This window comes from Pteropus alecto, unplaced genomic scaffold, assembly GCF_000325575.1.
Source record: "Pteropus alecto unplaced genomic scaffold, ASM32557v1 scaffold189, whole genome shotgun sequence".
Taxonomy (NCBI): Eukaryota; Metazoa; Chordata; class Mammalia; order Chiroptera; family Pteropodidae; genus Pteropus; species Pteropus alecto.
The window spans coordinates 2,661,942-2,686,009 of record NW_006442117.1 but is presented as its reverse complement, the minus strand read 5'-3'; the positions used below and the strand labels follow the sequence as shown (position 1 = coordinate 2,686,009).

Sequence of the window (24,068 nt, the reverse complement as noted above, 5' to 3'; positions counted from 1 at the left end):
TTAATTAATACTTGCTCATAGTCTACACAGAAGGTCCAAGTACGGGTATCAAGATTGCTATAAATCTCTTCCCATCCCAGAGTTATGTGCAGAATTTCACATGGCCATACACTTTCTTGGAGAGAGGAGCCATAGCTCTTCTCAGCTTCTCAATGGAACCCACAACACAAATAGTAAGAAACACTGCTCTGTAATATCATCTGCTAACTGATCTGCTGCCAGTCATCTTAATAAAAATAGTTGTTTGTATACCTTTCTACTTTTACCATTAAGGAACAGGTAATCATCTGGTCACTACTCATTTTATTTTTTAATTTTCTTTGTTTAAATCACTATACAATTAGAAAAGAGTCGAGTTGATTGTTTCTGAAATATTAGCATTTACGTGAAATTTCTACATAGCTTGAAATGTTTGCCTATTTGAATTTCTAAGAAGAATCCGAATGTTTTCAGTTACAATTATAAAGATCCTTTGATTTATGGAAACATTTTATGAAATAAGTTTAAAAAGTTGCTCTGAAAATCTGGAAGTACAGTTTTTAGCACACTGGGTATTTATGAAACTATTTATTTAAAAAGTTAATGTATGTTTGCTCTTTCCTTTTCCACATTCAGTTATTTGTCTAATAGGGTCGTCTGTAACAAGGATAATATCTAATTGAATAACCAGATGCACTTAGCTTTAGGATACAGTTAGGAGTATGTATAAACTTCTATATTACTCTGCCTGGTGTGAGTGTTTTTCCAGCTTAACATTGGCGTTGGCAGTCAGGTGATAGAGAGGCTGATTCTCTGGGCCATTATTACGATTTGTAAGAAAGAAAATTTTACAGAAAATACTGGATGTATCATTTTTATAAATTATAAATTTAGCTATAGTCAGAAGAATAATAATTCTGCACATAGTTTCATACTATTAAGATATGTCAGATTACAGTATATCTTGGACAATAAGATGGATACTTTACATAGACTTTTTATTTAAGCCATTTTCGTCTTGCTTATAGATTTGTCAATGGGACTTAACTATAGGATATTTGAAGATCTGTGTCAAGATTTTGATAAGTAACAGACTGCTATCTCCTAATTTGATAATCTTGCAGGATAGTTGCTTATGAGAGCATAGTTACTGATAACTAATAAGTTTCCTTGAAAATCACACTTATTTTTTTATAATTTAATAGCATAAATAAAGATGATAAACTGTCAAACCTTTGACACAGTGTAGCTTAGTGATTAAGAGCATATGGTTTAGAAAGAGAGATCTTGTTCCCAATACTGTTTCTCTCCGTTCTTTGTTGTTGAAGTTTGGGTAAAGTCATTCATTTTTGAAAATAGACATTAAATTTTTTTTTTTTTTTGCCAAATGGTGTTAATAGTTACAAGATTGTGTAAGTACTAAATGAAATAACATTGAAAATGCTTTTTATTGCGCTTGGCGTAGTTCTGTGCAGGCAATACATGGCGGACGTATTGTTCTGGTAAAAGCTTGTCTCTCCTATTATAAACAGAATGAGGATTCTTTAAGACTGCTTTGGATTGAATTGGGACTCTTTCAAGTTGTGGGCAGTTTTCTAAGAATGCTGGTGTTCTTGTCTAAAATAGGTCTGGCTTTAGTACTTATCTCACGGGGTTGTAGGGGGTGACTAATAACAGGATCTACTACATAGTAAGTTCTCAATAAATTGTAGCTATTAGTAGATCTATGACGAGAATGGACAAATGTCGATTTAAACAGGCTCTCAGGGTGATACAGTGACTAGTCTTTTTTTTAACTTGATTTGGAAGTTTAGGAGAAAAGTTGCAATTTTCTGATTAAGATTAAAACCTGTCTTTATTTTTGTCTTTATGAAATTCTCAAAAGAATGTTTAATGGAAGTTGAAAACTAGATTTCTTCATTCTCAGAACGCATTGCTCCCATTTCAGACCTTTATCCGAGCAGAAGCTTCTAGTAAATACAGTACGTGTCTGCTCAGATGGGTTTCTTTCAAGGGAAAATACATTTTACTTCCAACCCTAGAGGGTTGTTGACGGATTAGATGAACCACTGTAGATATTTATTCTCTGCGTAAGCATCCACCTCTAGCCTTGCTTATTTATGTAAGGCAATTTTTTCTTCTTCTTTTGATCGCATCACTGTTCTGATGTGGCAGTTAGTCACCTGAGGCTGGTCTAGCAGGGTGAGCCAACGTGGGTGGAGTGAGTGAGTGCTGGGGCCCTGCCAAACCTGAGAGTCTTTACTCCAGAGAGGAGTAAAAGGAAAGCTGAGCAGGTTTGAAGACAAAGGAGCTACTATTGCTCGTCAGAGTTTTAATGAGGCAGCTTGGCTTATGTCTATTTGGGAGATTTTTTTAAATTTAGATTTTTCATATCTTCAGTTTTATTTTGGTAAAGATATCTCACCACGGACCCATTTCTATTTTTTATTCATATCTCCTCGCTTAAAGTAGTTCAGTGATTTTAAAAAAAGTTGTTCATTGTCAGAGGGCCTGACACTTAAGTCACTTAAAGTTGCTTTGCCCCAACTTGGAGAAAGTTTTCTAAACTAGCTGTATTACTAGCAAAAGTAAGGAAGTTTTCTTTTTATTTGAAAAGCAGTATAGGTTTATTGTAAATATTAAAAATTACAGAAATGTATACAATGAATAGTAAAACCTTACCCACCAGCCTCACTTCCTATGGGCACCTTCGGTTAACAGTTTGGGGTACAGTCTCGCACACCTTTCTTCTTTGCACATGTAAACTTGTGTGTGAGTATTTCATGTTTGATTTTGTAAAAATAGATTCATCTATACATACTGTTCTGTAACTTTACATTCTTCTATGTCAGTACTATGGCATTCTTTTTTGATGGCTTTAGCAAGATTTTATTTGTATTCAATATGCTAATTTCTCTACCACCAACTGATGTACGTAAGGAGTCACTATGTTTCTTTAGCTTTAAATTTTGGCAGATATGTAGAGGCCTCAATTACAGCAGTGTTTAGCATTCAGGAGGTATTCACCAGGAATAGTTAATTTATTTGACTATCTAGTACTACTAGGTGGTGAATAGCCCCAATCATCTGTAACATTTACTATAGCCTCTCACAGCCCTATTGGTTGTTATGACAGCTACGATTAATGAAGTGTCATTGCATGAGGTTGCTATTAGAAGGTGGAGGGTCTAAGGCCATGCCACCCTGAACAAGCCCGATCCGGTCTGATCTCGGAAGCTAAGTAGGGTCGGGCCTGGTTAGTACTTGGATGGGAGACCACCTAGGAAGACCAGATACTGTGCATAAAAAATAAAATAAAGTAAGGGATTGTAAGATGACAAGGTCCTTGCAATCTGTGAGGTCAACCAATGGTTGCCTCACCTAAAAAAAAAAAAAGGTTTGGAAGGTCAGTGAGGGGGAGCTCCTGTGAGGGTCATTGAGGAGGAGCCCTTGTGAGGATCAGTGAGGGGACATCCACGTGAGGGTCAGTGAGGGGGAGCCCCCGTGAGGGTCAGTGAGAAGGAGTCCCCTGAGGGTCAGTGACGGGGAGCCCCCGTGCTGAAGTGGATAATGCTGTTCTTGGGATCCTTAGCAGCATTTACTAGAAATATTGATTTGGGGACAGACCACTTTAGGCAATGCTAGGGTCAGAATATGTGGTTTCTAAAGAACTTTTTTAACAATACAGTTATACTGTTTTAAAATGGCACATTATGTTTTTAAAGTTTCATGATCATTAGTTATTTATTAAAACATCCCTTTGAGGCGGGTCAGCAGCATTTTTCCTTTTTAATGGTTGAAGAAGCAGATGTGAAGATGTTGAGAGATTTGCCCACAGGCACACATTAAATTGATGGCAGGATCTGTCGCGGTCAGAAAGTGACTGCGCCTCTCTGCTAGTTAGGCGGGTAATAATGTCGTTGCTGTTTAGAGACCTGTTGATGACTTTATGGAATAGTCGATGTGTTTTGAAACCTTTTACCTACTTTCTTTATTGAAAGAAATCAGTTGTAAAGCTAGAATTTACCTGCACCATGGTATTAAATGTTTTATATAAATTTACCCTATTCTTTTAAAAAATAGAAAAAAATATTATGAAAATGTATTTAAATTAACAGTGGACTCACTTCTTCTGGGAGAACCTTTACGTGTTGAAAATTAATATTGCGAATGAGAGGAAAACAGCATAAGGATTTGAAGAGTTACTATTTTAAAGCGAGAGAAAAGAGAATCCTCACATTATATTGCCACGGGTAATTTTGAAATATCGTGGCTCAGAAAACCAGAAAAGACTTTCAAAGAGCCTTTGGCCCTGTGGATTTAGACCCCAACTATTGTGTCAGATGACAACATAAAAGGTTACATAGAGCAAAAAAGTATTCACAACCTGGGTGGCATCCCTGAAGGTGTAAGTTTGCTTGTTCTCTATTTACTTATCTGGATTCGATTCTATTATTTCATTTTCTTTCCCCTAATATAATTCTTTTTATCTGTATGTTACCTTTTTTCCTCCCAGTCGAAAAGAACCCTGTCATCTTTCTGTGCTGCTAGAGGAAGGGTGGGAGGAGTTTTCAAGTAATAAGTGACTGTTGTAAAAAGATTTAACTTCAGGAATCATATGGAGCCTGAGAATTATATATTCAATTTGAGTAATTGCAGTTTTAAATTGCAGTTGTTTATGATTTCTTCATATATGCCTAGGTGATATTCTTCATATATGCCTAGGTGATATTTTTTGAGAGTAAACCTGGAGAATTGCTGTTTTTAATATTGTCATTTCTTAATTTTCTTTTGAGCCACCTTTTTACTTAGTTAACTCAAAGTCTTCCAACTCTCAAAACTGTCTTGCTGTGACACAAGATTCAGAGAGGAGGAGCAGGCAGTGGAAATGGCTGTTTAAAAACCCCTGCCAAGCGGAATCTTAGGGGCAGACAGATGTCTTTTTTATTGTTTGTATTGCCAGGTTAAAATTTGGGGGTATGCAGCTCTAGAATAAATTTAGCACAATTCGTATTCACTAAGTCATCTTAACATATCAGAGATGGAAAGAGAGGTCTGCTAATTTCTGTAAAAAATGGTTTCTTTTGAGATTGCAGTTATCATGTTTAAGCTAGAATATCTCTAAAGATGAAGTTGTGACCAGTGATTTCATTCTGGTGGCATGACAGGGTTCTCTAACTAGGATATCTTTCCCGATTCAGACCCTTCTGTCCTTTGTGCCATCGCTATACTTATTACGTATTTCTGACAGTGCGGCTGTAAACCACAAATGACAGGCAGTAAATCATAGACAACTACTTATATTCCCAAATGCATCCGTATAAAATCAGTTTCACAAGTCCTGTGTACCCTGAGTTGTAAATTTATGCTATGCAAGTTTGTTTTATATATATCAAGTATCGTACAGTGTTTCTTAGAATGTAGATATACAAATGATTTCAGTTTGATGGTACATTTGGTACTGTATACAAATTGGTATCTAACTTTTTAAAAATTAAATATCAGTACGTCTTTTTCATGGAGGTGATAAATTCAAGAGCCATTCTTTATTGTCAGACTTCATCAGAGGTGAATTAGAAACAAAAGAGGATGAGTCAGGGTGCGCTGTCCTCACTCACCTCATCACCCTAATGATACAGAAGGAATATAATGGAGTAGGATTTTTAGGTTCAAGTCCTGCTCTGGCTCTTAACTAGCTTCAGGACCTTAGGCAGTTTATTTCTTTGAGCCTTTTCAGCATGTGAAATATGATGATGATAATAATTACTTTGTTGTTATGAATTATAAATAAGATGACATATGCAAAATACTCATCACTGTGTTTGGTTTACAAGTGCCCAAAATAATAACTAATATATTGTAGGGGGGGTACTTCTACTATTGTCCTCATATCACCAGCTGCTAGGAGTTTAGGAAACGTACTTAATGCAGCCAGTGCGCGTTGCATTGTGGTAGAGTAGAGTGCTTGGTGCCTGTGTGCCTAATTACGGAAAGCCAGATTCATACAGTTTTGGAGCCTCACGTCTTTTTAGCTTTCCTGGTTCATTTTTTTCTCCATCGCTTTTAATAAAAAAGGGAATCGAATGGAAAATTTCCACCGGAAGATATCTCTGTTTGAGGGGCAATGTCTTCTAATAGTATAAAATTCAGGAATGTAAAGTTAGGGTGGCAGATGGTAGCGCTTCAGAGGTTAAGAGTACAAACTTTCTAAAAACTTAGTTTTTCATTGAGGCGGCAGTGGCTGATAACATAAATTATAATTTGTATCTGTATTGTGTGTTACGTGCTCACCACCAAAAGTCTGGTTCTCCTCCGTTACCATGTATTTGACGCCCTTTATCCGTTTTTCCTTCCCCCTCCTCTCCCCTCCTCCTTGGTGATCACCCCTCTGGTCCGTATCTGAGTTTGCTTTGGTCTGGTTTGGTTAGTTTGCTGCCTTTTTGTTTTCTGTTCCACATATGAGTGAACCGTAGTTTTTGTCCTTTTCCATCTGACTTATTTCACTTAGCACAGTACTTTCACGATCTATCCATGTTGTCACAAATGGCAAGATTTTATCTTTTCTTATGGCTGATTACTATTCAGTCGTGTATATATGTACCGCATCTTCCTTATCCATTCTTCTATTGATGGACACTTAAGTAGTTTCCATGTCTTGGCTGTTGTGAGTAATGCTGCAGTGAACATAGGGCTCCATAGATCTTTTGGAATTAGTTTTTTTCATATCCTTGAGTTAAATACCCAGAAAAGGAATTGCTGGATCATATGATAGTTCTATTAATTTTTTGAAAAACCTCTATACTGTCTTCCATGGTGGCTGTACCAGTTTACAGTCCTACCAACAGAGTACAAACTTTCTCATCAGATTGAATTCTAATCCTGGCACTGTTTATTACTCGTGACCTTGGGCGAATGATTTAAGCCTCTCTTGCTTAATTTAAAATTCCTGAAATGAGAATAATGATAAAACCTACCTCCTACTTTGGATGGATTGAATGAGATCATCCATGTAAAGCATTTAGCATTGTGTCTAATATTGGTGAACAACAGCTAGCTGTTGATTGTCATTAGTAATAGAAGGGATCAGATGCTGCTAGGGTGTATTGTTTCGAGCAGCATGGCCATTAGCAATATAATACAAGCGATGTGTCATGTTAAGTTTTCTAGTAGTGGCATTAAAACAGGTAAATTCATTTTAATAATCTGTTTAAGCCGGAATATTCAAAACATTGTCATTTTAACATGTAATCAATATAAAATTATTAGTGAGATATTTCACATTTTTTTCACACTATGTCTTTGAAATCTGGTGTGCATTTTACAACTACAGCATATTTTAATTTGGACACTAAATTTTCATTGGAGATACTCATAAAATTTACAGTTGAAAAAATAGATTCACATACCCAGGTTGTTCTTAACGTGTAAAAGTTTTCTAATAACCAAATTGGACATTAGCTTTTATCTTCAAATAAAATTAAATTACTAGATCGTATGGTAGTTCTATTATTAATTTTTTGAGGCCCCTCCATACTGTTTCTGTAGTGGCCGCATCCGCCATGTTTTACTGTGTCCACTGTGGAGCGTCTTACAGCCACTCCACCACGGCCTTGTTAGTTGCTGGACAGAGGGATGTGTTTTTTCCCCTTAGTTGGTTTTCTGGGTTTCTTTTACGGAGGAGCTTGGAGTGGTGTCCTGGAGGGCGAGCGGGACACGTTTCAGCCATTGGTTTGGGTCTTTCAGAACAGGACTACATATTTAAATTTCTTCTGGGACAGTAAAAATATACCCAGTACAGTTACATTCTCTTCCACTCCCAGATTCTTTGTATCATACATTTAAAAACTGTCAGGGACTCCAGACTCTTCCGAAGGTCCTAAATGAAGTTTTAAAATCCTTTCCAATATGGTGCTTTAGGCAGCTACCACTGATAGATAAGAATTATGCATTTAAATTCTGGTGCAGCCCAGCCTTCTCACCTGGCTCCCCTGATTCACAGTCCAGCGTTCCTTTCCCTGTATCCATAGACCCGCTCTACGTATAAACCAAGGCCAGGGTCAGCTCCCCTCATAGGGCCAGGTGAAATAGCGATAGGCGAGAAGCGCTTCTGTGAGCAGATAACTCCTTGATGTATTAGTCATTTTTGACTAGGCTGAACCCTCAGCATTTGTCGTCATTAGGATATTAAACTTTTGGATAATTTTTAAAAACACGTAGTGTATCCCCTAGAAAAACACTAACGAGCTTTTTATGTATATGGACTTGGATTAGGTTCAGACTTTAAGGTGGCTGTAGAAAGTACAATGAGAAACTTACAAGACTGCAGTTTCGAATGAGTAAAAGGCCCACGTGTGTGTGGACGGAAGCCGGCTTTTATGGCAAACCTTAACAGGGTTGTTTAGTTCCCTATCTCCACGCCCCTTAAGTTGTAACTTAAATTGTCCTGATTGTAGTATTAGCTGTGATTAAATGTTGAAACAAATATAGGGTCCTAATTAAGTACAATGAAGATCTTAAAGTTGAAGTGAAACGGAGCAGTTATGTTACCTAAGCACCAATCTGCTACACAAATACTTAACCAGTCGAGTGGGTAGGCACAGTCACTGTTTATAATGCTGGTAGTGATTTTTATGTGCATTTAATGTAATGTGGTAATTAGTTATCAGATTAATGTAAATATTTGAAACACTAAATTTTTTGTATGTTTTGGAAAATTCAGTGATAATCAACTTCTAGAGACAGAAAGTAATAAAAGTAGAGGATTAGAAATAAGTATACTTCAGGGTAACAAACATGCTAGTGATAGAGCTTTAAGATTTTATCGTGGAAATTTAAAACACAGAAAAATGAAGTTCGGCAAACTTTCATGTGCTTATCCCCTGGCTTTAGCAGTTGTCCACGTTTTGCCGTTCTTGTTTTCCCCGTTTCATTCTGCTGCTCGCTCTCCTCCCCCTGCCTCTTGCCATACAGCATTTTAAAGCAAATCCCAGGTATCATTTCACCTATTTTTTTAACCCATATCTTTTTCCTAAGCATAGCCACAGTGCCGTTGTCACAGCTAACAATATTAAGGATCATTCCTTAATGCCATTCTATAGTTAGAACACGTTCAAATTTCTGATTGTTTCAAGAATGTCTTTTACAGTTGAATTGTTTACATTAGGATCGAGTGAAGTCCTCACATTTACAGTTAAAAAATAAATCTCTTAAGCCTAGTTTCTTATTCTATAGTCTCTTCCCTTTTTAGGTTGTTTATTTGCTGAAGGAACCATATAATTTTAACCTGTAGAATTTCCCACATTCTGGGCCATTGTATCTTTGTGGTTTTGTTGAACCCCTGTATTTCCTTTAAACTGGTAATTAGTTCTAGAGGCTTTTTTGGTGAGCAAACTTCATAGGAGGTTCTGTATGTTCTTTCGGGTTAACTTAGTATCGCCAAGGTTGGTCAGTGGTTTCAGGTGCTGTCAGCCTTATCTGTCTTGTGTAAAGCTCCTGTCAACATTCACTCAGTGGTTTTACAGCCGCTAATGATTGTTGACTGATCCATTATAGAAGGACTGCAAATTGGTTTTCTAATTACAATATCACATTTATTAGTCGAAATTCTATATATTTAGTGACTCTGCGATACAGAAATGAAAGATAAATGTTTTCCCTCTCATGCTGCAGTTTTGAGAGTAATGAGTTTGTGCCCTAGGAACCTCCTGAAATGACCAGTAAATCATTTTTGTTTGAGTTTGCTTTTTAGTGTTCTGGATTTTAATGCGTTCTGTGTGTTTTACTGCCTAGTGGAGGCTGTTTTTGTTATTTCACATGTCTCATCTTTGGCCAGTTGTAGTCCTTTAAAATGGATTTCTGTGTTCTTTTGTACGCGGTCCCTTTAGTTTTTGATAACATCCCTATTTTCTGGTACAGAGACCTCAGGTTCACCTTGTACATTTCCTGCCCCAAACCTGGCATCGTGTTTGTTCAGGGAGCCCCGGTTTCCTCGAGTGGGAAATGGCAGTTTGTGGGGGTTTTCACTGCTGCCGGCTTCAGCCCTGCTTCCAGGCGTTTTTAGGTTTTTTAGACCCAGGAAACGAGGCGGGTTTTGTTTGTTTCTTTGTTTGAAAGGAAAGATACATGACTTATATTGATATTTCTAATTCCTATGAAAAATTAGAGGTTTGATTTAAATTATTGTTATTTTTTCTTTTTAATTTGATGCTAAGAATCTCGGTTCCTAACGATATTAACATACACTAAGTATAACTTATAAGTTTTGAAATAACAATATTGGTCTTATAAGACTAATTGATGCAATTTAAGATTCCTTTGTGTTTCTTTTTGTTGTTCATATTCCACTAGGGATACGATAGGATACTTACTTTAAAGTGACTCGAAATGACTGTTCCAATGCGCTTATCCTGTCAACTTGATAAAAAAGTCATTTACTTCAGTTTGTTTTTGGTTTTTAGGGATTACTCTGTTCTTTCCTGAAAAATTTTTTTCATATAAAATATTTACATGATTTCAGAATGTCGAGCATTTTCAAAGAGGTGCTACTGGTCGGCATATCATTCTCCCTATATTCTATCACTCACTAAAGAAATGAAGTCTTATTTTGCCATGTGTTTGTATTTGAAATTTAATTTATGCTTCCATGAGTTTTTGAAGGTTCAAATTTAAAAGCCCACTGTACATTTTCCAAGTCACCCGATGGTTGCTAGATGGCAGTAGATAGTTTTTGTTTATTTCTTTTTAGAATTTTAAATGTTTTACTGGGTTTTGAACATACCGCATGTCATTAGAAGGCAGATAGAACTATAATTACTTAAAAGTTGTGCTTTGCTATCTGCAGGCAATAAATGCTCCCTGTAATCCTGCCTCAATCAGTTAATAATGATTCGAAGATATTTTTGAGGCCGATACATTGAAGTTATGATTTAGCGTCAGACCTCTAGATTATCTGACTCAAATTTGCCAAGGTAGGGCACTTTTCTAGTAGAGGTGGAAGAAGAAACTGTTTGCTAGGAGTCCGTTACATGTATAGTTTTGCGTAATGCCCAGATACCATGGAAACAGGTGTTAAAATCAGCTCTTGAGTAGGTACGAGGTAACAGACTGGCTATACAGCTGTATTGGTTCGCTCGATTTTATTTGGTCCTGTCTTCCTCTCATTCTTCCTCTTTTTCTTCTTTCGATATTTGCGCTTTTTAGAATATTGTAAAACTTGAAGGTAACTTCCCTCGATTTGGGACATGGTTTGCCTGTGCTTACATTCGTACTGTCTAGATAAGTAAGATGTTCAACCTGACAGATTACTGAATTGGCACATTAAAAAAAAAATCAATTCTTACTGGTTCAATACAGTTAAGGGATATAGATTGGTATCTGGATGTTTTTGTGTTTTTTTCCTCTCTTTATTGCTTTATTGCGATGGGCACATTAATCATCCATGCTTCCTCAAAAAGGTCGGGAAGGACCTGGAGCAAGTTGTTAATAATGATTCTCTAAAGGGTGAGAGTATAGAAAATGTTTAGTGTCTACTTTGTGCAGTTATGATATTTGTTTTTTTATTAGGATGGACTGCTTAATTATAAAAATTTTCCACTTCTGAAAATTCGTATTAGCGATCAGTAAAACGGATGTAGAAAAGGCAAAGGGAGGAAGATGGAAATCCTCTGGTAGCGTATATATTTTTGACCTTGACTCTGACATTTAATTGTGATGCTGATTCTTAGTTACGACCCTTAGATGGGCTAAGGATGACACTATCTGTGTCATAGTGTTTTTATGAGATTAAATAGAATAACATCACTAAAACTGAATGCCTGGCACTCGGCAAGCGGTCAGTAGACTGAGAGCGCCCTGGTCTTGTCGATCCTAGACTTGCCGCCTGATAGGTTTTGGGGAGGGGTATATGTCTATCTAGAGGGGAGTGTGTTTGGGGTCTTAGAAGAGCTTGGTATTCGTTTGCGTTCACAACCTTTCCTTAGAGCTTTCTTCCTGACTGTTCAGTTTCTCCTTCCGCTTTTCTCCCCTGTATATTTCCAGTGGGTTCATTTCCTGTTTTTCTGCCCAGGAGAGACTTTGGGGTCTACTTTGTACCTGTTCTGTTACTGTTACCTACAAATAGATGTATAAACTTATCTTGCCCAGTAAAAATTTAAAAAGTCAAAATTTCAAGTTTTCTATATATTATGGATGACTCTGCTTACCCACCCTCAAACTGGGTCATGTGTGTTAAAAAAAAAAGGTGTTTTTTTTGTTTGTTTTTTGTTTGTTTGTTTTTGGTGCTTCTTCCACATGTCACTATAGATATAACCTGGAAAATTTGGAATTTCCAAGAGCCTTTATTGATACATAAACCAATAACATTGGAATTAAATATTTGGAGCTGGCATTGCTCCCAGAATATTGAGGATGCAAGGTTTCCGGAGGCATATGCAAACCGTTCATGAAAGCGGATGATCCGGATGGCTGCAAAGTGACATCAGACATACCATGTAATGAGATGCAGAAGCAGTCACCTTATATTAGAGGATATAGCAATATCGTCGAAGTCCAGATATCTTCTTTAATTTAATATTTTGAATGGTTAAAGTATTTACATAGCTGGAAAGTTAAAAAAAGGTATAAAGGAGCATAAAGACCTTTCACCCCACCTCCTCCTCCATCTCTGCGTTCCCCTCTTTCCACGCAGATAACACTGTTGTGTCTTGCACATCATTCTGGTGTTACTCGTGCACAGAAAAGCAGACTTAAATTCGCCTTCTTATTCTTCTCTTCTTTACTTTCAGTTTTAAAATCACACATGCGGTTCCGCACTTTTCAGATTTGTCACATAGCACATCTGGAGAATGCCATCATTGCTGTGTTCTTTTAATGAGTTTATTAAGGTATAATTTTTACACCATAAAATTAAGTCATTGTAAGTGTAAAAATCAATTTTTGGATAAATGTATTGGGTTATGCCTCTGTCACCACAATCCAGTTTTAGGCCACTTTTTTACGCCCCCGAAAAGTTTCCTCCAGCCCATCTGTAGTCAGTTCTTAGCCCCATCTTCTGCCCCAGGCACCCCAGGTCCTGTGTTTCTGCAGTGCTGATGTCTCTCTGACCCTCCCTTACTTTTGGGAGTTTGGCTTGTTGACCTTCCGCTCTCGTAGCTGTTCTGAGCTGTAACTTTGTACATATATCATTTCATACAGGTGCAAGAGTATCTGTAGGGTAAATCCCCCAAAGTAGGATTATTGCTGGAAGGATATATGTATTGTTGATTTCGATAATTATTGCCAGTTTTTCCCCATATAGGTTATACAGAGTTCATTCTCCCCAGCACCATGATTGCTCGTTTTTTTCAAACCTTACCAGCCAGTATGTTACCAGACTTCTGAATTTTTGCCAGTCTGATTGTGAAAAATGGTATCTTGGAGTCATTTTTATTTGCATTTCTCATGAATGAGTTTGAACGTCTTTTCATATGTTTAAGAGTCACTCGAATGCCTATGTCAACTACCTCTTCCTTTAATATGTCCATTTTTTTCTGCGGAATGGTTACTCTTTAAAATGTTAATGCCAGGTGTTTTTTATATATGGGAGATTAGTTCTTAGTGATATGGATTACAAATAATTATTTTAGGGTTTGTTATTTGGATTTGCTTGCTTTATGTAGGTATATTTTGTTGTTTTTGCCTTGCAGAGTTTTTTTATGGTTAAAATTATTAATATTTTATAGCTTCCGAACTTTGAGTTCATTTGCTATTTAAAGTGAGGTACATATTGAATATTTTTCCAAGGTCATAACTCATTAGCACTTTGAATTAAATTGGAGGTTTAGGCAGATCTAGGACTTGTATCTGTGATGAATACCTTTGAACATAGGTCATCTCACATACGTACAGGTATATCGTGGATAAATTTCGGCATATGTTTCTGGGTCTAAGGTTACATGTGTTTTTAATTTTGATAATTATCACCAAATTGAATACATGTACCTTCCAAGGCTATTAAAGTATTGCTTTGATAATAACTGGTGAAGAAATTAATATGATTTGTGTTCAAGATGCCAGACTGCTAAACTGCTCTGGTACTGAAAAAGCTTCGATTGGAAATAGAACACTTTGCTGTAAGTAAGAATCTTCTGTTTTTTCATTATGTGTTGGTCTTCAAGGCACCAGAATTCCATTTTAGAAATTAATCTATGGCCATGCCGCCCTGAACACACCCGATCCCGCCTGATCTCGGAAGCTAAGCAGATCGGGCCTGGTTAGTACCGGGATGGGAGACCACCTAGGAAGACCAGGTGCTGTAGGTGTAAAAAAAAAAAGAAAAAAAAATTCTAAGAGAATTTGCATTACATCTTAAAACGAAAAAAATGTGCATATTCTGTGTTTTCTTTCGACATCTACCCTAGAGCGACGCTTGTGCAGGTACACAAGGAAGTCTGTATGGATATGTTTATTGTAGCTTTATTTGTAATCATGAAAAACTAGAAATCACTTACTGTCATTAGTAGAGGACAGGCTAAACAAACCGTGGTAAATTCCTACAAAATAATTTGATAGTCAGCGTTTACTGATTGGAAAGATCTCCAAAACTTTTTTTTTGAACGAAAAGGAAAAATTAAAAGACAATGTATTACATATAGTACCAATGATGTAAAAATATATTCATAGAAACATTATATATATATGGATACGTATACATGTATATAAATGGAAAAGTCTGGAAAAAAATCGAGAAAGACATATGCCAAAATGATACGAGTGATTACCAATGGGAAGGGTTGGGATCGGTGTGGTAATTTAGGACTTAGTTTAATGTTCTATTATTTGTACAAGGATAATATGTTCATAGATAGTGTAACTGAAAGCTAATTTTAAACATATGTTGGCAGCGAAAGCATGTTGTTTTGTACACAGATCCCTGTAAACGCAGAGAAAGGAAACTGTAAGGGAGCCTCACTCGCTGACGGTAATGTCGAGAATGGGTGTGAGACAAGATGAAGACAGACAGTATTTACTTGTGTATATCTATAGCTTTATATTTTTACAGAGCAAATAAATTCATATGTTAACTTGTATGATGAAAAGGAGACTAAATTTGGGGGATCAAGAATTCACATGTGAACGACGAAGTCATTTTTTCGGGCTCATTTAACAGTTCTTAATGAAAATAGCTGCCAGTTGAGTCACTAGGTAGAGAATAAAAATATAGTTTACTAATTTGCCGATAATTAGGTATTAATTTGCTTGATGTGATGCATGTTCATCATTTTAGGGCAAACAACAAGAATGACAATAAGTAGACCCTTTCTCACCATCATAAATACCAGTAGTTTCTAGTCCATTCAAGATAGTAAACAGAGTTCTTCCCCTGTGGCCTCATCTGGAATTTTCTCTCGTCTTCCCCCTTGCTCCTGTAGCCTCTCCTGCAGTCGGAATCTCTCCAGTTGAGTTTTCTTAACGTACTGGTCCAGGATCAGATCTGTTTTTATGAAGTGCGAGTCAGCAGTGAGAGGAAGACAGGTAAAATTCTAAAAAGATGAAATTCTTCTTCATCCCTTCATTCAGTAAGCCTCTGAATATAAAGATGTCTCTGGCTAGTCTTTCTCTCTCCATCCCTATCTTATATCTCATTCTAGATTATGGCAAGAGATTCCTAAGCAGTCCCTGTGGTTCTGTCTTACATTCTTGGAGTCCATTTTCCACATGGCAACCACAGTGATCTAAGACATACATCAGATCATGTCACTCCGAATAAAATTTCGTGATGATTTTCCTGTTGCCGTGAGGCCATGCTTCTCTCTTCGCTATCAAAATGCTTCTTGATATGGTCATTAATAAAATTGTAGCCTATTACATGGCCAGCTTGCCCCTTGCACTGTAGTTCTCCAGACCGTATTTCTCATTTTAGGTCTTTACATATCTTGATTCTTTTCCCAGACTACCGTTTGTCGTTCACATATCCTTCCCTAGCACCTTAAGACTGATGGACATCCCTCTGTGCTCCCCTTGTACAGAACCTGGTCAAAGTAGTTCTCTGCGTGTTGTAATCGCTCACTTGTTTAACTGTCTCCTCCACCAGTTTCTTTGAAAAACAGAGACTAGCTCTTAGAGTGCATCCCCAGTTGCTGACTAGTCCCTCATATGTCATAGGCTTTATGTCAAATATGTGAATTAGTGAATGGTTAATCTCTCATGCAACCTGACCCTCAGCCATTTTTCTCCTTTACCCCTCTTTCTCTTCCTCTTTCCCCGCCTAGTGATAGTAGGAACAGAAGAAACGGGGAAGGGGGCAGAGGAAGGAGGAACCCGCCCCACCCCCCACCCCCGACTGACACTCTCTCTCTTTCTCTCTCTCTCTCTCTCCAATGATACAAGAATTTATTATTGTTATTACAAAGAATGGATATTTCAGTTTCAGATTTCTGGGCAAGGAATATGGTTTTTAGTTTAAAACCTAAAAAGGCAATATGTGTGCTGAAGTATTTAGAGGAGAGTCGACTGATGTCTGCCATTTAACTTTAAACTCCTCGATAATTCCAACATTGCTGCCACATCTGCGTCTGGTTCTGATGCGTGGCCTCTTTTTTCGAACTGTGTTCATATGCCTAGTTATTTTCATCAAAGACTGGGTGTGATGTATGGGGTAAAAGGAATTGAGTATGCAGGCCTTTAATGGAAGCTTTTACATCGAGTTAGACTACGTTTATTGTTTGCTGTAGCTGTAGATGTCAGAGGTTAAAATTTCCTCTGGTCTTTGTCTTTGTCTTAAAGCTTTCCTCAAGACTGATACATGCAGCTCTTTCGCGTGGAATCTGTTGCCGAACAGTTCTGTTGGTGTGACGGAAAGGTGTGGGCGTGGGTCGGCGTGCTGTGATCCTGTGATCGAGTCTCAGTCTTTTAGTGAGCGGGTGTCCCAAGGCTCTGACCTTCTCAAGCCAAGGGCTTCTCGGCTCTTCTCCTCCTTCGATGAAGCGGGAAGGCTTGAGAGGGCTGGAGCTGAGTATTTCCCTTCTCCCAGGTCAGTGAGGCTCTGGTAGAACAGTTCCTCTTGAGGGGAAGGCCTCGTTAAGAAAAACAGACTGCCTCTGGGCTTATTTCAAAATGATGAAAGTCTTTCCTCTTCCCCTGCTAGAAGCAGGAGGGGATTTTTCTCTGATCTTTGAGAACCTGGTAGCTGGCTCATGAAAGTATGGGGGTTCCCCTAACACTAAGCCTCCCTGGACTTTTAAACTCTGAATTAACTGAGCCTCCAGTAATTCATCAGTTAGAGTTCAGGCCTTCCTACCCCTTAGTAGCTCCGGCAGAGGGTCCTCCTGCCGGTCTTCCCTGCTCAGTCGTAATTCTCCGTATTTGCTGCTTCATCTCTCCAGTTTTGGGGGCAGTGCTTTGTCCTGTGACCTCAATTCTCTAATAGATCTGAGAAGAGTTTCTGATTTTCAGTTCGTCGAGTTTTTGTCTTGTGCGGTTGGGAGTGATGACTTCCAGTCTCCTTACAGGAAGTCTCCTGCCACTTACATTAAATATAAATGATTCTCAGCGGGATGGTATAAAGATATGTCATGAAGCAAGTAGAGTAAAACGTTAATGGTAAAGTCCGTGCTCTGACTTGGGACACAGAAGTTTGGAAAAATACAGAGAGACATTGGGAAATTCAGAGAAGTCTTTCTATTTACGCAGAACTTTGGAGAATGAAAAGGGAGAGGGATGCTCCAAGGACAGACGACACTGGGGCCAAAGGCCCAGTCGCTCGGCCCGCCCCGCCCATTTCGAGTCTCTGAACCTTTTGTTGGTTGTACTTCCCGGCACCCACGCCTCCAGCTCCTTCTTCATAGGGCCAGTGCTCGGAGTTGGTGCTCTCATTCTTTGCTTGGGCCTCAACCCTCAGCCATGTGTTTTGGTGGGTTTTTCATTAAGGAAAAAAAAAATAGCTCTGAGGGGTTATATAAAATAACGTATTTCAAACTTTGTTTGAACATAAATTTTATACAACCACCCAATACATATACATACAACAGACACTGGAAACACAAATTTCGTAAGATAATTCTACTATGTTTATTTCATTCTGATATTTTCTGTTCTTTTCTACCGTGTTTTTGAATTGCCGGTCAGGACCTACCAAATTATCTTTACAGTCAGTCATTAGTAGGTTATAACTCACAGTTTGATAAGCACCGTGTAGGGGGATCTTGGTGCACCAGTTGGTACTGTCAGAACGAGCACTCTCGTCTTATGCCAGACTTATCCTGGGTGTTTAGTAATTTTTTATTCTAGTGTAAATGGCATTGTTTTTAAATTTCAGTATCTCATCACTATGTTCAATTTCTGATTGTTTGCATGTAGGAATACAGTTTCTCTATTTCGATTGTATACGTTGATTTCCTTTAGATTATGTAGCTGATCATGTCGCCTGCCAGTAAAAGCAGTTGTACTTACTCCGTTCCAATGTAAATGCCTTTTATTTTTCTTTCTTGATTGCATTACTTGGAATCTCTGGCATAATGCCAAGTAGAAGCGGTGAAATGGGCATTCCTCTTGTTCTTCAGTGTCAGGAGAAGGCGTTCAGGCTTTCAACAGTAAATACGATGTGAGTTGTAGGGTTTTCATAGTCGCCTTTTCTCATCTTGAGGAAATTGCCCTTTGTCCTAGTTTCCTGAGAGCTTTTATCAGGAAGGGGTTTTGGATTTTCTCAAATACATTTTGTGTCTTTGAGATGATCATGTTTTTCCTTTTTAAAAATTGGTCATGCTTAGTTACATTTAGTGACTTCTGGATTTTAAATCATCCTCCATTTGTAGAATAAGACCCACTTGATCATGATATATTATCTTTTTAGTGTATTGTTGGGTTCTGTTTGCTAAAATTTTGTTTAGAATTTTTACGTATATGCTCATGCGAGACGTTGGCCTGTGGTTTTCTTTTCTCATGGTGTCGTTGTATATTAGGGTAATGTTGGCCTTGCAGAGTGTGTAGGAAATCCTCTTCAATTTTCTGGAAGAGTTCGTGTTGAGTTGAAATGATTTCTTCTTTAAATGTCTCCTAGAATTTACCAGTGATGCTATTTGGGCCTCAAGTTTTCTTTGTGGGTAGGTTTTGAACTACAGATTCAATTTTTAAAAAGATAGAGGTCTATTTCAGTTATAATTTCTTGTTGAGTGTGTATAGTTTGTGTCTGTCAAGGGATTGGTAAATTTTGTCTGAGTCGTTGAATTTATTGGTATTATTGGAGTTGTTTATAACATTTTCTTATTTTAATATGTTTGTAGAATCTGTAGTGGTGTCATGTCCCTCCTTCCTGGTAGTAGTAACTTGCATCTCCTCCCTTTTTTTCATGATCTATTTGGAGACGTTAGTAATTTTATTGATCTCAGCAAGTCAGATTTTGTTTTTATCGATTTTCTCTTAATTTCATTGATATTCATGTCGATTTTTATTATTTCCTGTCTTCTACTTCAGGTTTAATTTGCTCTCCTTTTCCTAGTTTCTTAAGACGGAAGGTGAGGTCATTGATATGAGACCTTCTTTTTCGATGTTATAGATAGTAAGTACTGTAAGCTTACATGTAAGTACTGCGTTAGCAGCATCCGACACCTTCGTTGCATTTTTGTTTTCAATTCGTTCAAAATACTTTCTGATTTTTCTTTTGCTTTCTCCTCTGACCGAGGGTTATTTCGATATGTGTTACTTAGTTTTCAAATGTTTGTAGACTTTTCAGAGATTTTGTTATTGATTTCTAAATTAATTCCACTGTGGTCATACTTCGTTTAGCTTAAATGCTTTCACATTTATTCAGACTTGATTTATGGTCCAGAATGCATTCTTAGTAAATGTTCTCTGTGCAGTTGAGATGAATGCGTATTCTGTTCTTGTTCGGTGAAATGCTGTAGATGTTAATCACGTCAAGTTGGTTGATAGTGTTATTCACTTGTGCTTGGGATTTGAAATTCTCGGCTCTCTAGCTTTATAGTTTTCATATACTTTGGAAACAATTTGGCTATTATTTCTTCAAAAAATTTTTTGCTTCCCTCTTTCTTCTTTAGGGACTCCAATTGCATGTATATTATTAGGCTATGGGAAGTTTGCCACAGCTCCCCGATGCTCTTTTCATTTTTTACAGGTAGGGTTCTCCACCCCTCCACCCCGCTTCTGTTATATTTCAGATAGTTTCTTTCACTCTGTCTTCTAATCTTTTCCTCATCTAATTTATTTTCATCTCCAGCATTGTAGTTTTAACATCCACAGGTTTTTACGTATTTGTCGTCCGAAGGGGTTAATTCTGACATCTCTGACAGTTCTCATTATGGGTTGTGTTTTCCTACCCCTTTGCATGCCTGGTAATCTTTGATCCAATGCCAGACATTGTGAATTTTGCCATGGTAGGTGCTAGATATTTCTGTCGTCCTCTAAATCTTCCTGAGCTTTTCCTTCAGATGTAGGTATTTGGAAACAAGTGATTTTTTTCAGTCTTGCTTTTAAAATTTGTTAGGCAGGCCTGAGCAGTTCTCAGACAAGGGCTAATTACTCTTCACTACTGAGACAGCCTTCCTGAGTGCGCTGCCCGGCGTCCCATAGGCTGTCAGTCCTTGCGGTCTGGCCGGCAGGCGCAAGTACGCGGTTGGCCCTCTGTAAGCGCCAGGCGCCGTTCCCCCCAGTCCTTTTTCTGGTGGTTCTTTCCAAGGCCTGCGGTCGTTTGCGCCACATGCCTGTGCCCCTCCACAGGTCTCCAGGGTTCTCTTTCTGTGCAGCTTTCTCCTGTTGGGTAGTTTGTTCTATGAATTCCAGCCACCTCGGTACCCGGATTCTTTTGTTTCTTCAGCGTAGTGAGTCTTAACGGCCTTCGCCCCAGTTCTCATCCTGTGCCATGGCCCGATGACTCTCAAGACAGCGAACCTGGGCAGTGACAGGGCTCTTCTCATGGTTTTTCTGTCTCTTAGGAATCTTTGTTCTTCTTTGCCTAATGTCCAGTGACTTGAACATTATTGTTTATTTTGTTTGTTTTTTTTGTTTCAGACTGGATAGTGAGTGAATCTATTTGCTTATTACTCCATCTTGGCTGTAAGACTAATAATATTTTGCAAAGATAATATCTTACACATTTTTTAGAAATCAGTAAGTCAAGATTCCAGAACACAGAAATGGTACATCAAAGTTTGTGCCACATGCCCCATCAGTGTAGTTTACTATATTCATACGATTGGGACTGATGATATTTATATTTAAGTGTATGAATTCGAGGAAAGGTCAATCTATTCCTGTATTTACTTGCACCCTCTTTACACTGTCCTCATTGAGAATATGGAAATATTTGGGTCATAGACGTACTTTAGGGTTTCACGCCATATGCACAGTAATAGTACCTACCTCACAGGTAGACTTAAAGGAGTTAATGTAGAATGCTTAGCACAGGGCCTGGTGCATATATATGTATATATGCCTGGCATATAAACATGTATATATATATAGTAAGCACGAACATCAGCCAATACTTTTAAGATAAGCATTTTAAAATCTGAAAAAATTAAGTGCTTTTAAGATTAGTCTTTTCTGTATTGAAATAAAACTCAATATTTTTAGCCACAAAGTTTGTTTCTGAAATTAGGATCTATAACTTATAATAGCCATTTGGCCAATATACAGCTGATCATAGTTAATAGAAAGTTTGCATTTTATGATAGTATTTAAATCATTATATTACTCAAGGATGCAGTAAAACTTAGGTTCTCTGTAACCTTTGGGAAAAGAGAGTCACTTCTAGATGTAGCTACAAGTTTTGCCTCTTTCTTACATCAAGCCATAAAAATTATAAAATGTCTTGGTATTTCATGTCGTTTAAAAGATTGTTTTAAACTTAATTTAACTTTCCTGATGATAGTGTCTGTATTATTGATAAACCTTAGTGCTCACTTAAATATGAGGTGTAAGTTAGAGTAAAAACAGTAGTAGGATGGTATGTTGCGTTCTCTGGTTAACCAAATGTATTATTTAATCTCTGTGGAAGAAGTATAATTACTTCTTTTTGATAGCCATAGAAATGACAATAGAGGGTCAGTTATGCAGAGAATAGTGAGTTTTTTGCAAAGTAAAAACCAAGTCAAAAAGTAGAAAAAAAGAAAAAAGAAAAACTAAGGTGAAAATGGTTATTATTTACAATTAAGTCACTTAATTTTTAGTTGAAACAACAGGCCATCGTCACATATTTTCAATAGATATACTTCTCATATAAGTATAAACACATGAGAGCTAGTAAAATCAATGTAATTTTCTCTATTTGATCATTTAATCATATTGCATCTTAAGATAATTTTATAGTATACTTGGAGAGCAGGTGATGTTGGACCTTACAGAATTAGTGGAGATTTATTAAAAATGCAGGGTTAATTTCGTTTCCTTTATAGAGAATCTAAGCTAAAAAAAAAAAAAAAAAAGTACAGCATTGGCAAGAAATCTTATAACTGCCTTTAAGTAACTATTAAAGACTAATGTTTAATTTTAATTTTATAATAAAAGTAAATATCTTATTTGATTTAAACAGTTTCTGTTTGTTATTAAAAACTTCGAGAGAAAATATGGAAAATCTAGAAAATTAGGGAAAAGATTACCCATGATTCAAACATTGCAGAGATCACTACTCTTAACATTTTAGTATATCATTTTAAGTCGTCACATTTTAGTGTGTGCGTATGTATGATAGTTTGTAACAGTAATTTTTCTTTTAATATTTTTAACATGGGCTCTTGAATGGGTAGATCTATATTAGTTACAGTTAGATTTTGAAAGGATGATGACAGGTTGTTACTACGTGATAGGGAGGATGGAATAACATTCAGTAAAAAATCTGGGTTTACAGCTTTTTCTGGCTCTCATTAGTTGTGTCCTTAAAATCACTTTAAGTCCCGCCTCTGTTTGCTTATTGATACCAGTGCTTAATAGTACTTTTCCTGTTTACCTACTGAATTGTTTTTTTGTTTTAAAAGATGTGTGTCAAATTTATCATTTTGTTATAATATTAAATAATATCTAAAGCCGTAAATATTTCCATGTCCGGCTAAATCTGATTACCTTGCTTCCAGGCATTCTTTCTCTTTTCCCTTTCCCCGTTTTAATAGCCTTTATGAAAAATCATAATGCGGTAGGAATTCTTAAACTTTTTTGGGTCTGTTGAAAGCACAAGCGCTATATACAGATATATATTCTCTGAAAATTCTTTAACTGCAGGGTCTAGAGACTACAGAAACCCTTCTGTGGCTTCCAGGCTGACTGTTCTTAGGTATCTGCTGTCTTTGTTCAGTGTCCGCAGCACCTTGGTTTACTTAACACGTGCTTCCAAAATCTGACTCACCCGTGAAACTTACTTTTTGCATTGACGAGATTTGCAAACTGTTATCCCAGAGTCTACCAGATGGATTGCCTTTAGCTTATTGTATCCTTCAGAAGTAATCCAGAGCAGACTGTTTCCTTCTCTGAGTTAGAGGCAGCAGTGATGGATAACATCTAAAGATCTTGGGTGTACTAGACCACTTAAAAACTTCAGCCGTTGAGGACATAAATAAGCAAAGTTAGGGCCATACACAGTTTTCACACAATGTCACACAGTGTTAAGGGCAGACCAGGTGAACACGAGTTGACTGCAACTCACTAGAGACTGTCGCTAGGCTCCATCATGCTTTCCATAGTGACTGCGTTTTTGATGATTTTAATCTCTTCAGATATGCTACTAAATTCTATGATTAGTAATATATTAATTTTCGTTTCTATATCTCTAATATTCCTAGCATTTCTCCTTGTTCTTTCAAATGGTGTGAAGAAAAGATTTCTATTAGATATCACCCAGCGTCCCTAGAGATGCTAGTGCTTAATAACTAGCGCCTGCTCCCCTGAGGCGTGCTGCGTAGCGTTGCTGTGCTGAGAAGCAGCCTCATGGCGAATCATCACTTGCAATCTGTAGAGCCTGCGACTTTTTAATTTTGGGATGGCATTAGAAAGCACTTTGTTCTTTCTGTTTTTATGTCTTGACAACATATCAACTAACCATCAGAAGTTACTCAGGACTCTAAGTTTAAACTGTGGGAGATCATGACTTCTTAGGGGTGCTTCCCAAA

General features: G+C 37.4%; 1 protein-coding gene and 2 pseudogenes across 1 annotated transcript in view; all 3 read left to right on the top strand.

Moving 5' to 3' along the window:
- The window catches only part of ARID4B (AT-rich interaction domain 4B), a 118,338-nt gene that overhangs the window by 8,713 nt on the left and 85,557 nt on the right, over window positions 1-24,068 (top strand).
- Window positions 3,166-3,284, top strand: LOC112470077 (annotated as a pseudogene).
- LOC112470044 lies at window positions 14,159-14,276 on the top strand (annotated as a pseudogene).